Source organism: Solanum dulcamara, chromosome 8, assembly GCF_947179165.1.
Source record: "Solanum dulcamara chromosome 8, daSolDulc1.2, whole genome shotgun sequence".
Lineage (NCBI taxonomy): Eukaryota > Viridiplantae > Streptophyta > Magnoliopsida > Solanales > Solanaceae > Solanum > Solanum dulcamara.
The window spans coordinates 9,090,026-9,105,688 of NC_077244.1; the positions used below are offsets into that span (position 1 = coordinate 9,090,026).

The 15,663-nt window shown below is 36.8% G+C and overlaps 1 long non-coding RNA gene across 1 annotated transcript; it reads left to right on the top strand.

Moving 5' to 3' along the window:
- Positions 1–7,846: 7,846 nt before the first annotated feature.
- Positions 7,847–10,571, top strand: LOC129900897 (uncharacterized). Its single transcript, XR_008769719.1, has 3 exons — positions 7,847–7,929; positions 8,023–8,114; positions 8,672–10,571. It is a non-coding gene; the product is annotated as an uncharacterized LOC129900897 (long non-coding RNA).
- Positions 10,572–15,663: the final 5,092 nt, after the last annotated feature.

Consider the following 15,663-nt stretch of genomic DNA (forward strand, 5'->3'; position numbering starts at 1 on the left):
AACCCTTTGTCTATTGCCTTTTTAATTGTCGCCATAACCAGGAAATATGTTGTTGAGATGAGAAAGAAGGACATGAATATGTGTTCTCCCTTTGGATCAAGCAGTAACCCCGCGTTATACTATGGTTGCTTCCTGCTCAGCTTTTTTTTACTTGAATGGGTTAACTTGTATTCGTATTTGACTCCATCAACCAAGACTGTTGCTCTATACTTTGCGATATGTTTAGATCCTTCATAGATTGATTGGTAACTTGGGAGCTCTTTCATAGCTTTTGGATCAAGAAGTAACCCCGTGCGATGAGCAATTTCCTCTTCTAGATGTTCAAAAACATAAGCGGTGGCCGGTGTGAATTGGATCCATAAGATTATAGCTGATGGATGGAAGTGCAGGAGGCAAAATTGGTAATGCATCTGTGAACGCTGGCTCTCCCAATGCTATGGCATATATATTTGCAGAGATGAAATATGTTTCATATTCGCGGAAAGGTGACAAAAGCAAAACAATCATGTAAAACCCCCAAAAGTTTTTTGCAAATACTCGAATATTTCTTCACGTGTGTGTAGACTCGAACCGAAGGATTTGTAATTTTACCTATGAGTTAGGATTAATTCCCAAGTAGTTGAAGTGTGTTAGATGTGTTTAGGGATCTCTAACACCAAGTCAAGTCCAAAGAATTTCAATCGATTAAGTTTTCGAATGATTTAGTATAAGGGTCAACTTCAAACGAGCATATCTCCTAGAGTATAATGAACTGGGTGGCCAACGACCTACCAAATTAAAGATCTTTAGTAGTTGTGTTGTACTAGTTGTGATAGTCGTGTTGTACTAGTCTAGTTGAGGATAGAGGAGTGGAAGAGGAGCGAGATGTGATAGTCGTGTTGTACTAGTCTAGTTGAGGATAGAGGAGTGGAAGAGGAGCGAGATAAGACCCTGTGATGTGAAATAGATAGGTAAGAGTATGTTATATGTCTCTGGATAAGAGCTCATACAATAATGGAGGTAGAAGTCTTAAGGTAAGCCTGGAAATTCTTAGGTGTGGTTGAGGTGGTTAGAGTGATAGGCTTGAGTGTTTGGTAGTAACTATTAGAGTGATGGTAGAAGGTTATTAATGAATTTTGGGGGAATGATTAGATGTACGTGAAGGGTGTTATGAGGCTTGGAAAGAAAGGGAAGCTTGGGCACCAATATATTGGCCTTACGAAAATGTGAAGGGGATTGGGAATGTCACTCATGAATTGGAGTTCGACGGTTGATGATGTAGATGTTTGAATGATTCGGTTGGTAGAGTTTTGATGTTCCATTTGTGACTAATGATAAGAATGATGAAGGAAATGTCCCTAATCTTGACTTAAATTTATTTGATTGAGTCTCGATTGTTATTCCTTCCTCGAGTCCAGCTTTGCTTGATCTTCATTCGAGGATGAATGATCGCAAGGGGGAGATAATGTAACACCCCGGAATCTTTTTCACAAAGACTCGAATATTTCTTCACGTATGTGTAGAATCGAACCGAAGGATTTGTAATTTTATCTATGAGTTAGGATTAATTCCCAAGTATTTGAAGTGTGTTAGATGTGTTTAGGGATCTCTAACACCAAGTCGAGTCCAAAGAATTCCAATCGATTAAGTTTTCGAATGAGTTAGTATAAGGGTCAACTTCAAAGGAGCATATATCCTAGAATATAATGATTTGGGTGACCCATGACCTACCAAATTAAAGATCTTTGAGTCTGCTTTCCAACTCCACCAAGATTTCAATTTTTGGAGTTTGAAGTCAAAAGTTATGATTCTTTTTCTACAGACTAGCATGCAGGCCTGAACTCTAAACCCAGAAAATTTAGGCTTGGCGCTGCAAGGGCGCGACGCGCCACTATAGCTCCAGAAACAAGCCTCAGTAGTTTGGTCCTTGGCGCGATGCGCCACTATTAGATGTGCAGGGTTTTTAAGCCCATTTTCCAGAACCCATAAAATTTAGGCTTGGCGTTGCAAGGGCGCGATGCGCCACTATAGCGCCAGAAAACAGCCTCAGTAGTTTGGTCCTTGGCGCGATGCACCACTATTAGATGTGCAGGGTTTTTTAGCCTATTTTTACTTAGCGCTACAGTGGCGCGGCGCGCCACTATAGCGCTAGGAGAGATTTTGCCTAGTTTTCCAGATTTTTGAGGAAGGGCAAATTAGACTTTTTCCCTAATTATATATACTCTAGCCTTGGATGATTTGGACCATATTTTTAGTCTTGTGCCTCTCTCTAAAAACCCTAATCTTCATTATCTTCTCTCCCAAACATCTCAACAAGATTTGCCCTCAAAAGCCCAAGGATTCAAGATCTTCAAGTCAAGTCTTGGTTTCCAGTGAGATGATCTTCAAGCAAGGTATGTAAGGCTAACCTAAAATATGGATTTAGTTCTTCCATATGCCCCATAGATATGTTGGATGAAAATTGTGAAGGGATTGAACCTTCTATGAAGGGTTTTTAAAAATTTCCTAAACTATAGAATATTACTAAAATGTGTAAATGATGTTCTTGAGTTGAATTTGCTGAGAGTATGGATTCATGTATTCATTCACATGAACCCAAAATGAGATTTCTTTTTGGTCATAATTTGTCTTGAGGATGAGATTGATGATTTTTATGTATAATAAAAATAATATTATTTTTCATAGTGGAATAAGGTATTCTTTTACATGAGTTTGATGAAATTGATTTCTAGTTATATGAGAATTTTGGGATAGTTATGAATGTGAAGGGCATAAAAAGAAATGAAACCTTGGTAGAGTTAGAATGTCCTTTTTGTCTTTGTAAATTGAACATAGAATTAAATAAGGAGTTTGGAGTAGATGTTTGACGATGATGAGATGATGATGTTTAATGATGATGTGAATGATGATATTTGATGATGATGTGATGATGATGTTTGATGATGATGTGAATGATGATACTTGACGATGATGTGAATGAAGAGGTTATGTTGATGAGGATGTTGTGTGATGAGGTGGATTGGAGTCTAATGTGATTACATGATATGTGATTTGCATAATTTGATTTGATTGGAGTCTTATGAACATTTTAAAAATAAATGATCTTTTGAGAAGGAGTTTTAAATAAATAATTTGTGAACATTTTTGCATAAACTATTTATATACTATTTCGAGTTTAAATAGTGATTATTTTCATCTTTGATTTAGAAAGAGTTTAAGCATAAATTGAGTTTGAAAAAGTCTCTTAAATTCTCATTTTTGAAAATGAGTATTTTGAGTATAAATGAGTTGAGCATTTTTACTTTAAAATGTCAATTTTTGAGATTGAGTTGAGATTGTATCAATTTTAAAGAGAGGAGTTTAATGATTTGAGATGAGTCGATTTGAAAGAAGGTCCAATGAGGCCAGATTTGATTTGAGTTTTGAAAAGAGTCCAATGAGACTAAATGAGTTGATTTGAAAGAGTCCAATGAGACTAAATGAGTATTTTGAGTATTTTACTCACTTGATATATATGAGCATATTGAGTCTTGGGAGGAGTATCGAGCACCGAATTGGGTAAGAGTATAGTCCATACTCGAACCAATAAACTACGTCGCCAAACGTAGGAGAGGATTGAACCGTTAAAGTTGGATGCTTCCTAAATTATTGTCCTGACATGATAGGACTTGATTGGTTTTGGATCCATGATTGTTGATTCGTTCTTACCCTGGCAAGGTATGAACGGACGTGGCAACAACGTCGGCTTGTTGTACTATCACTCGCTCATATGGTGATAGTTGTCGGTTAGAGAAACTCCCAATTGAATGGATCGTGCTTGATATGATTGGTTTGATTGTGATTGTAGATGATTGAGTTGAATTGTAAAACATTGCATAATTTTAATGTGCATATCTATTGAATTGAGTTGATTGCATATGATTGGATTGGGTTGGATATGTGATTGGATTGGATTAGATGATATGTGATTGAATTAGAGTTAATGGTACGTGATTGGATGGGATCGAATTGTAAATGATTAGATTGAACTATATTGTACATGATTGGATTTGATTAGATGGTATATGATTGGTCTCTATCTAAACTGTATTCTTATTTTAGACTTATAATACCTTGATTGAGTCTCTCTTATCTTTATGACTTGAGATATTTGAACCGATATTATTCTACCTTGAGGTATGTTTCATTCTGCCATATTACATACTCGTACATTCCATGTGCTGACGTCCATTTGGACGAAACGATGCAGAGACAGGTTTAAGATATCATCAATAGAAGCACCATTGAGGATCTATACACACTCAGCGTATTGGTGAGTCCTTCCCTACATTCGGAGGACACCGCTTATGTTATTCTTGCGTCGAGTAGCCCTTTTCATCTTGATTTGAGGTAGCCATGAACATGTCATGGGCACCAATTAGATAGTAGTGATAGAGGCTCCATAGACTAGATAATGATGGGTCGATTGAGTATTTTCTTTTCTTGAATTATCTTTGTCAAACTATTTTTAACGACATTGATTGGAGTTCGATTTGTTGGCCAATGGCCTTTATTCTTTGAGTTAGATTAATGATTTGAGTTGCCCACTAAATTATTTCTTTATTTTAAACTTCCACTGGTTGATTGATATTGAATGGATGTGTGATTGGACCAAGTGGTTTGCTTGGGGACCAACAATAGTCTTCGAGTGCCGGTCACGTCTAGGGTACTCTCTCGGGGCGTGATAGATCATGGATGATTCTGTGCATACTAGTGGCAATGAGGTCATCTCGACAAGGAAACACAACAAACTGATGTTCAATCTCGTTGGACAAAAGACTGTCAAAGCTAGTATTAGGAATTTAGAGGGGATTTCATCTCCCAGTGGTGACATTGATAGAAATCGAAAGCATCAATAAAGGAAAGTAATCTGCAAGTGGAGGTGTTCTCTATTCTCAATCACAAGAGTCCTTAAATATATAAAAACTACTAATAACAGAACACACATGTCTATTACTCCAAATTATTCTGATCTAATCTGACTCCACTAATCCTCTTGTGGCCAAAAGACAAGGAAACACCTTATTTAACTCCTATACAATAGAAACAAACGAACCAGTACCCCAAAAATTAGCTAGTTGTCGACATACATTGTTTACGTAAAATTCAATAAGTTTATGTAAAAAAAAAAGGTCATTGCGATAATTTGAGATCCATAAATTGGTATATTACTTAGCAAGATTATTGATTTTAGTAAAAATAATCGTAAGAGGTTTTTACTATCTTTCAGCACCATTCAGGCAAGATTTGTTTTAGTTAAATCATAACTAGTAAAATATCAATTAATTTACGTAACCTCATGGAATGTTATGCGTTGATTATTTCTTAGTGAGAAAAATATACATTACAAAGAAAGAGTCATTTAGTGATAATAGATTTTTCTTGGCCACAAAAATATTTAGCGGCAATTGAGTATCATTGCATCCATAGTTGCAAAAGTCTTTATCGACATTTATATAGAATGTTGGTTTAAATACTCATAGTTATTATTGCCGCTAATTATACTTCAGCGACAATTATATTATTGCTGCTAAAAATATTAAAAGAACATCCAAAAAAGGTATCGTGGAGGGATGAGGAAGAAACATCATTTTATGGGTCAACTCGGACATGATATACTATTCGAGATACTAACATGGATACCCCGCCAAGTCTCTCATGCAATTCAAGTGTGTTTGTAAAGTTTGGAACACTTTTACACGACAAGATCCCAACTTTGTCAAGTCCTGCATTGCTTGTTCTCGTACCCATCCTTCAGTCACCCACCTCTAGTTGGGATTCCCTAAATAGCTTCTTCATATCTTTTCTTTGGATATTGCTGCTCTTTAATTTGTGTCCTTATAACAAATAACTTTTTTGTAGGGGATAGATTTATGTCTAAAGAACTTATTCATAAGTTACATTGCAAAAGGACAAAAATTAAAGCCCAACAAACTAGTCTAACTAGCTAGAGAGCTTTGGTTAAGATTAAGGGTTGCAAAGTCAGCTCAAGTAATCATGACTCATCCAACCTATTTATGTTTGGGCAGGTAAATAACCTACTTATTTTTTTTAATTGGGTTCATTTTGAACCACTTAGTTCAACCCATTTTAAAAGGGGAAAATGGGCAAAGTGGTCATTCAACCATTTGCTTTACGAGAAAATTGGCCCAATTTTTAAAAATTACCAGAATTGGCCAAATCCACTTCTTCTCCATCCTTCCAATTTAGTAATTAATGGCTACTCCTCCTCTTTATTCTTCTTTATTTTCTCTTTGTTGATTTTAGTCTTCCCTCCTTCTTTTTGCATGATCAATCAACCATTAAAGTTTCAAAGCTTGGATGATTTAAAAATTTGACGTACCACAAACGTGAATTATTTTGATGTTCAAAACATTGAGAGGATTTTATATCTAAAATTTGGGATTGTTTAGAGGTGATTTTGAGTGGATCAAGATTGAATTATCAGTGTATACTTCATATATAGTCAGTGCATAATTCATGTATAGTTAGGCTATATAAAGCTTTTTGAGTGTGTATATTTAGTGTATATCTCATGTATTGGTAAGCTAGATTGTATAGCCGTTGTGTACTTTCTATGATTTTTGACAAATTGTATTGTAAGTTATTGTATACTTTCTATGATTTTTGGCTATTTTTTAAGTACATAAAAAATAGTTATATTTGTTGTAAACTTTCTAGTATATATTTGAAATTTCCCTTTTAAAGATTGAGATGATATGCAATTCTATTGACCCATGAGAAATTTGTCTAAATATTTTTTAATTTTTTTTATTTGACATGTTTCTATAGGAGTCGGTAGCCTAAAGGGCCACAACTTCAAAATTCAAATAGGCCACTAAATTTTGGAACAAACCTAGACTTACATATCGTCCATATGTACACGATTTGCATTAATATTGCTTCCCCCCACCCCACCCCCCACCCCAATCTATTTTCTTAAGGTTGAATATCGTTCAATTGAGAACAAAGCCCAATCATTTTTTCTTTCTTGCAAATCATACAGTGTTCAATGATAAGTCATTTTTCCATTTTTGAAAATCATCCTAAGTTAAATGTGTCTTTTGTTGTAATGTATATTAATTTGTATCACTAGAAATAATCAACTAATAACGCTCTGTGAGGTTATGTAAGTTAATTTATGTATAACTAATGATGATTAAACTGAATTAATTTTCGAAAGGTCTATGTCTAAATGCATTTGGGTCTGCACTTGTGATTTTGCCTTTCCTTTATGGTTATATTATATGCATGTATATTGTTTTCCCTTCCCTCTGGTTGCATACCAGTGCTCACCGTACTAACCGTCTGTTATATCCCGTATTTTATACGGTTGGATATTTTAAAGTAGCCGTGGTAAAGTGAAGGGAATGACCATCTTCCAAAATTTATTTTAATATACAAGTTGGTTATGAATATTATTTATGAACATTAATAGTGTAAAAATTTTGGGAAAGGCAAAGGGAAAAAAGGAAAATTCGCAAAGTAGCCTATGGTAATATTGTGGAAGGCTAGGGTTAAAACGGGAATTTCACAAAGTGTTCAAGAAAGTTCTTGAAAGACCAAAGTGTTCAAGAAAATTCATGTAGGGGTGCACTCTTTTATGGCCATGTGATGAAAATATATGAACCAAAGTGTACATGGCAAGACAATTAAGTCATCTTTATTTTTTTTAAAGAAGATTCTAGAAAAAATGGAGAAGGGGTCCTGTGTCTATATTCATATTTGAGGGACTTATTTTCAAATATGGATAAGTGGTGGAAGATATATATATATATATATATATGTGTGTGTCTTATGACTCATTAGGGTCATTCTTATCCCAAGAGAATTCTAGAAAATTCAAGAGGAAGAAGAGAAGAGAAACTTGAAGCTAGAGAGAGAGCTCGATTTTGGGGGAGAAAAAGAAAGGTAAGTCTCCGATTTTGTTTCGTGAATTAATTATCTAGGGTATACCAAGATTTTATGAAGGTATTGCTAATGTAAATTTATGGTTTGGAGCAGCCCAAAACGTTATCAAACAGCCCCAAAATTTTAGCCGCACTACGAGAGCTTCCGAGGCAAGTTTTGGCGAGTTTTGGTGAATTTTGAGCAAGGTAAGGTTTTATATTTTAATTGAAGTTTATGAGGTTTTTATGGGGTATGTTAAATGTATTAAATTATGCTGGAAGTGAAAACAATGTATAAGGATGCTTGACGTTAGAAATAACTAAATGAAAGTCGTAGTAGTTAAATCGAAGTCGCGTAGTGTGTTGTCGTTGTGGTGCTGCGATTGCATCTGGTTGGGTTGCATGTTGAAGGGATTTAAAGTGTTTTAAAAAGGGTATGGTTTCTGCTGGTTGCATCCACACGACCCCCCATTTGGTATGGTTAAAGATTTTATGAAATAAAGGTTAAAAACTCTATTTTGGTATCGTAAATTTTGAGCTAGTTGTTTGGAGTTGTATTGTGGGATATTGAAGTGATTTAATGGTATATGTGATGCTGGTTGTTGTTGTTGGATGGTTTTTGATATTGTGGCCGAGTTGAAATCTCGGGGATGATGTATTTACAGGGGAAGTGCTGCCGAAATTTCGATAGAAAAAAATGTTAGTTTAGGATGAGAATCTTAGATATCTACAGCTAATGTTTGCATTCGTTAACATTGTTATAGATTTTTGGGAAGGCCAAGATTTAAGTGGGATTGACTAAGGAAGCTGACAAGGTATGTAAGGCTTACCCTTTTCTTTCAAGGCATGATTCAGATGTTATGATTTTATAAGTGCTTCCATATTTTCTTTGTTTTCAAAAGCTAGGTGTCAATGGTCCCAAGGAAATGACTACTTTTCCTATAACCCGTCAATGTTTTCCAAAATGTCTATAGTTTCCCAAAACAAAGGTTTATAGTATTACAAGATTTTATGACAATAACGATGGATATGTTTTACAAACGACATTGATGATGTCGAGGATGAGAATATGTCTATGATGGCTATGATAAGAACGGCTTCATGTATGTAAGGTTTACTCTTCTTTCTCTTGGCATGTTTTGACATAAGTATATAGAGCTACTCTTTCTTTTGGCATGGGTTTTATGAAACAAGTATATGACATTTTATACAATTTCAAGGAAGTCCTATTCGTAGAGCCACTAGGATGACCAATTTTCTTGAGTTTCCAAAGGATATTTTCTCGTGCTTAGATACGTGTATATGATTCCAAAAGTTTTATTTGATATAATCCATGGTAATTTTCGAAAGGTACTTGATATGACTCTTGTCTTGATTCTTTTGAATCACAGCTCATTCCGATTATTCTATGAGTCTTGAAAATTGGTCCTATGTGCATATGTATACGATTTGGCGCCTTACGAGATTGTGACCTTATTCTACGTTCTCTTAATATTATCCTTCGTGGATAGTCTCATCTTATAATAATTGTTCCTTCAAGGTGAGACAAAGTGACCATGGTTAGTCTATAATACAATCGGAGGTTACCGACCTTCCGTCACTCCGACAGATACATGACTTTCGTTGAGCTCTCCTGCATGCTGTCTATATGTATATGTATATGTATATGTATATGTATATAGGGGATATGGGGAAGGTTCATATGTGGCGCTATAGACGCATTGCCACCTGGTTAGTTGGCGTAATTTTCATCCAGGACGCGGGATGCCCGGACTCGGGACATATGTGGGCGATATGACATGTTCTATTTTCTATGGATATGAAAAAGAAATGTTTTTAAAGGAAAAAAGACAAGCATGCATGGCATCCTACTTAAAAGGCACTCATATGTACAGGTTACTCTCTTATCTCACTATTTGTTCTATGATTCTATGATATGGCTGTTCATACCTTATGTTCTTTGTTATGCTGATTTTCATGCCTTACATACTCGGTACATTACTCGTACTGACCCCCTTTTCTCCGGGGGCTGCGTTTCATGCCGCGCAGGTACACCCAGACGAGTAGAAGCTATTATAGAAGATGTTCCAGCAGGCTTAGCAACTCCACTTGTTCCTGGAGTGCTTCTTAGTCAGAGTATATGCGCTATGGTGTTTCGTTCGAAGTTAGAGACTTTGCAGACAGAGTCGTGGGTATAGAGTGTCAGCTTTGTAAGCGGCGTCACCAGCCAATATGTTATTATGTCGTATGTCACGAGTTATATGGGATGATAGATTTTCGAAAGCAAGATTTGCAAAGCTTAGCTATGTTTTTTTTCATTTCTTTTGATGTACAAGTCTAAATAGATTAAGTATGTAATATGAGGTAACAGGTTCGCTCGACTCCGAGCATGGGGTCGGGTGCCCATCACACCCTATTAAGATCGGGGTGTGACACCGTCCTTGGACGCTACATTGTTTCATGATGTAGGATCGGAGACACGGGTTTGTAGTTCCGAGCAGCAGTGAACTAACAACGGTTAGCATTGTGGTGAGCTTTCCATCTTCCGGAAAGAAGACTTTCCTTTCATCAGTATTTTCTTTGGTTTTCATGGTATGTCGGGGATCATGTCCCGACGTAGACATTGTTATTCTTTTAGTAGAGGTTTTGTAGACCTATGGTTAGTTCGAGTTGGTTTTCTTATTAAGAGTCGAATTGATTTTCCTCTTTTGAATTCTTTTGAAAATTAATTGAAATTGGCCTTATCTTCTGCATTGGTATTTAATTTTGTATTTATTTTGGATTATCTAGGTTAAGTAGGTTGGTTGGTACTCTCTGACCTAATGGGGTTCCGAGTGCCATGTCACATCTAGGGCGGGGTCTCGGGACGTGACATTTATCTGCCCCTCGCACCCATGTATCCAATGGCTTCCTTGATCTCACCTAATTCCTATCCTCCATTCATTTCTTCAACTGTTTTATAATTTGCAGAAATACATCTCCCATTTCATCTGCTGGTCTTTCTTGGTTCTTGCTGCGTGTCGCCATAGCCATGCCAAGAATTGCTGCTTCTGATACCAATTGATGCATTTGCGAAGAAGAAACTAATTCTAGAAGTAATCTCAAGGAATATGATCAGCTAGTTCAGGGTCAATTCTGCGAATTTAACTAAGAGAAGAAGTGAGAAAGAAGAGAACAATCTTATTATCATTCACTGAATGAATTTCCAATGATCTAATACAATCCTTTTATAAGATCATTAGAGAATGCTAAAACTGTTAAAATGCAAAGCTACAGTAATAACAAAATTTAAGCACTGTTAACAGAATTTAACACCTAACAGTGCTTACTGCTTCTAACTAACTTCTGCACTTGTTAAACAGAATTTGCCACATTAGCAATTAGTTCCACTCCTTTTGCGAACTCGTATCATATGCTCTCCACCAGTGGAAGAAGATCTAGCAATATCATCCATCTTGGTGATATACCGACCATTCAGAATTTATATTCTCAAGTTGAAAGCAGATAAGAGCTATGTTGCTCGAACTCTTAAAAAATGGCAATGGGTGCGTGTCGAATTCTCCAAAAGTAGTGTATTTTTGGAGAATCCGACATGAGTGCGGCATCGAAAGTGGAGAGTCCGTGCAACTTAGAATAGGATCAGCAGAAACTCAAGTCTGCAGGTCAAAGCAATAGCATCCATCTTGGTGATATACTTACCTTCAAAATAAAGATATAAAAGCAACCTATCCGACGACCACCACTGGTCCATTCACAGGCAAAATGACCGTCTTCACCACACCTGTAGCAACTGCCGGTATGGCAACTTCCTGAGACAGGGCTGGTCATGTCACCATCAAATAGGTTATGGAAACACTCTGATCTGATACCAGAATGATGAACAAAGAGATCGTCACTGAATAACGTGACGGTTCCCTTATCTCTCTGTCCATTCTCACTCACAAATAGAAACCCTAAAATTCATATTCTCAAGTTGACAACGGATAGGAGCAGCATAAACTAAAGTCTCCAGGTCAAAGCAATAGCATCCATCTCAGTGATGTATCGAACTTCAAAATAAAGATATAAAAGCAACCATATCAGACTACCACCACTAGTGCATTAACAGGCAAAATGATCATCCTCACCACACTTGTAGCAACTGCTGCTACGGGAACCTACTGAGACAGGGCTGGTCATGTCACTATCAAATTGGCTACAGAAACACTCAGATCTGATACCAGACTTGTGAAAAAAGAGATCTTCATTGAACCACTTGACGGTTTCCTTAGCCCTCTGTCCATTCTCAATCATAAAAAGAAACCCTACAATTCATATTCTCAAGTTGACAGCAGATAGGAGCAGCAGAAACTCAAGTCTGCAGGTCAAAGATATAACACCCATCTCGGTGATATACCGACCTTCAAAATAAAGATATAAAAACAATATATCAGACGACCACCACTAGTGCTTCCACAGGCAAAATTATCGTCCTCACCACACTTGTAGCAACTGCCTCTACGGGAACCTCCTGAGACAGGGCCGGTCATAGCACCATCAAATAGGCTACGGAAACACTCAGATTTGATACCATACTGGTGAACAAAGAGATCGTCACTGAACCACTTGACGGTTCCCTTAGCTCTCTGTCCATTCCCACTCACAAATAGAAACCCTAAAAACCCTTTGTCTATTGCCTTTTTAATTGTCGCCATAACCAGGAAATATGTTGTTGAGATGAGAAAGAAGGACATGAATATGTGTTCTCCCTTTGGATCAAGCAGTAACCCCGCGTTATACTATGGTTGCTTCCTACTCAGCTTTTTTTTTTACTTGAATGGGTCGACTTGTATTCGTATTTGACTCCATCCACCAAGACTGTTGCTCTATACTTTGGGATATGTTTAGAACCTTCATAGATTGATTGGTAACTTGGGAGCTCTTTCACAACTTTTGGATCAAGAAGTAACCCCGCGCGATGAGCAACTTTCTCTTCTAGATGTTTAAAAACATAAGCGGTAGCGGTGTGAATTGGATCCGTAAGATTGTAGCTGATGGATGGAAGTGCAGGAGACGAAATCGGTGATGCATCTGTGAACACTGGCTCTCCCAATGCTATGGCATATATATAGGCAGAGATGAAATATGTGTCAGATTCGCGGAAAGGTGACAAAAGCAAAGCGATCATGGATGATTCTGTGCATACTAGTGGCAATGAGGTCATCTCGACAAGGAAACACAACAAACTGATGTTCAATCTCGTTGGACAAAAGACTGTCAAAGTTGGTATTAGGAATTTAGAGGGGATTTCATCTCCCAGTGGTGACATTGATAGAAATCGAAAGCATCAATAAAGGAAAGTAATCTGTAAGTGGAGGTGTTCTCTATTCTCAATCACAAGAGTCCTTAAATAAATAAAAACTACTAATAACAGAACACACATGTCTATTACTCCTAATTATTCTGATCTAAACTGACTCCACTAATCCTTTTGTGGCCAAAAGACAAGGAAACACCTTATTTAACTCCTATACAATAGCAACAAACGAACCAGTACCCCAAAAATTAGCTAGTTGTCGACATTACATTGTTTAAGTAAAATTCAGTAAGTTTATGTAAAAAAAAAGGTCATTGCGATAATTTGAGATCCATAAATTGGTATATTACTTAGCAAGATTATTGATTTTAGTAAAAATAATCGGAAGAGGTTTTTACTATCTTTCAGCACCATTCAGGCAAGATTTTTTTTAGTTAAATCATAACTAGTAAAATATCAATTAATTTACGTAACCTCATGGAATGTTATGCGTTGATTATTTCTCAGTGAGAAAAATATACATTACAATGAAAGAGTCATTTAGTGATAATAGATTTTTCTTGGCCACAAAAATATTGAGCGGCAATTGAGTATCATTGCATCCATAGGAACCAAAGTGTTGAGCGACATTTATATAGAATGTTGGTTTAATTACTCATAGTTATTATTGCCGCTAATTATACTATAGCGACAAATATATTATTGCTACTAAAAAAATTAAAAGAACATCCAAAAAAGGTATCGTGGAGGGATGAGGAAGAAACATCATTTTATGGGTCAACTCAAACATGATATACTATTCGAGATACTAACATGGATACCCCGCCAAGTCTCTCATGCAATTCAAGTGTGTTTGTAAAGTTTGGAACACTTTTACACAACAAGATCCCAACTTTTTCAAGTCCTGCATTGCTAGTTCTCGTACCCATCCTTCAGTCACCCACTTCTAGTTGGGATTCCCTAACTAGCTTCCTTATATCTTTTCTTTGGATATTGCTGCTCTTTAATTTGTGTCCTTATAAAAAATAATTTTTTTGTAGGGGATAGGTTTATGTCATATCCAAGTTATGACCCGCATGCTTTCAGTTTCTAAAGAACTTATTCATAAGTTACTGTAACACCCCTCAAAATTTTTCCCTAAGATTCGGACCTTTCTTGTATTCCTGTAGGGTCGAACTCAATTATTGTGAAGTGTGTGCATGAGTTAGGATGAGTTCCTAAGTAATTAAAGAGTGTTAGAGGTGATGTGGGGTCATAAGGGATCCTTAGAACCAAGCTAAGTCCAAAAGAATTCATCTTGGGTAAGTTGTCGAAGGAGTTTGTATAAGGTTCGACTTCTAACAACCATATCATTTGAAATATGACTATCTGGGTGGCCCACGACCTATTAAATTAAAGTTCATCGAGTCTTCTTTCCAATGCCACCAAGAGTGTAATTTTGGAGTTCGGAGTCAAAAGATATGACGATCCTAAGACGGACGGGTACTGCAGGAATTTTAGGCCTGGGTTGTAACTGCAGGAAACTGGGTTTGGCGCCGCAGTGGCGAGATGCGCCACTATAGCGCCAGGAACAAGCCTCAGTAGTTTGGTCCCTGGCGCGGCGCGCCACTACAAGATGTGCAGGGTTTTCAAGCCTATTTTCCAGAACCCAGAAAACTTGGTCTTGGCGCTGTAAGGGCGCGACGCGCCACTATCAGATGTGCAGGTTTTAAGCCTAAATTCAACTTGGCGCCGCAGTGGCGCGACGCGCCACTATCGCGCCAGGAGCATTTTAGCCTGTTTTCTGGATTTTTGAGAAAGGGCAATTTGGGTATTTCCCCAAATTATATATACACTATCCTTGGACGTTTTTGGGACCATTTTTTAGTTCCTCTCTCTCTCTCTCTAAAAGCCCTAATATTTTACCTCTCTTCTACTTCTTCTTCTTCTCCAAATCCTTCTCCAACAAAGGGTGCCTTCAAGAGTTTCAAGAATTCAAGCCTTCCATTGAAGACCTAACATCAAGGTTTCTTCAAAGTCTTCAAGCAAGGTATGTAAGGATAACCTAAAATATGGATTGAGTTCTTCCATATGCCCATAGATGTGTTGGATAGGAGTTTTGAAAGAGTTGAACCTTCTAGGAAGGTTTTCTTGAAAGTTTTCCTAAACTATAGAATGTTTTTAGATACTATTGGTTGATTGATGATTTTAATGACTTGAATTACTAAATAGTTATCTTTTATATTATTAACTACAAATGGATCTTTGGATATAGATTTATAGGTATTGACGGTATTCTTGAGTGGAGTTTTGTTGGGAGTATGGATTCATGTTACATTCGCATGAACCCAAGATAAGATTTCTTTGTCATAATTGTCTTGAGGTTGAGATGGATGGTTTTGTGTATATGTGTATTAATTGGAATGAAAAGAATGAATTGGATAATTAAGAATGTCCTTTTGCTTATATAAATTGAACATA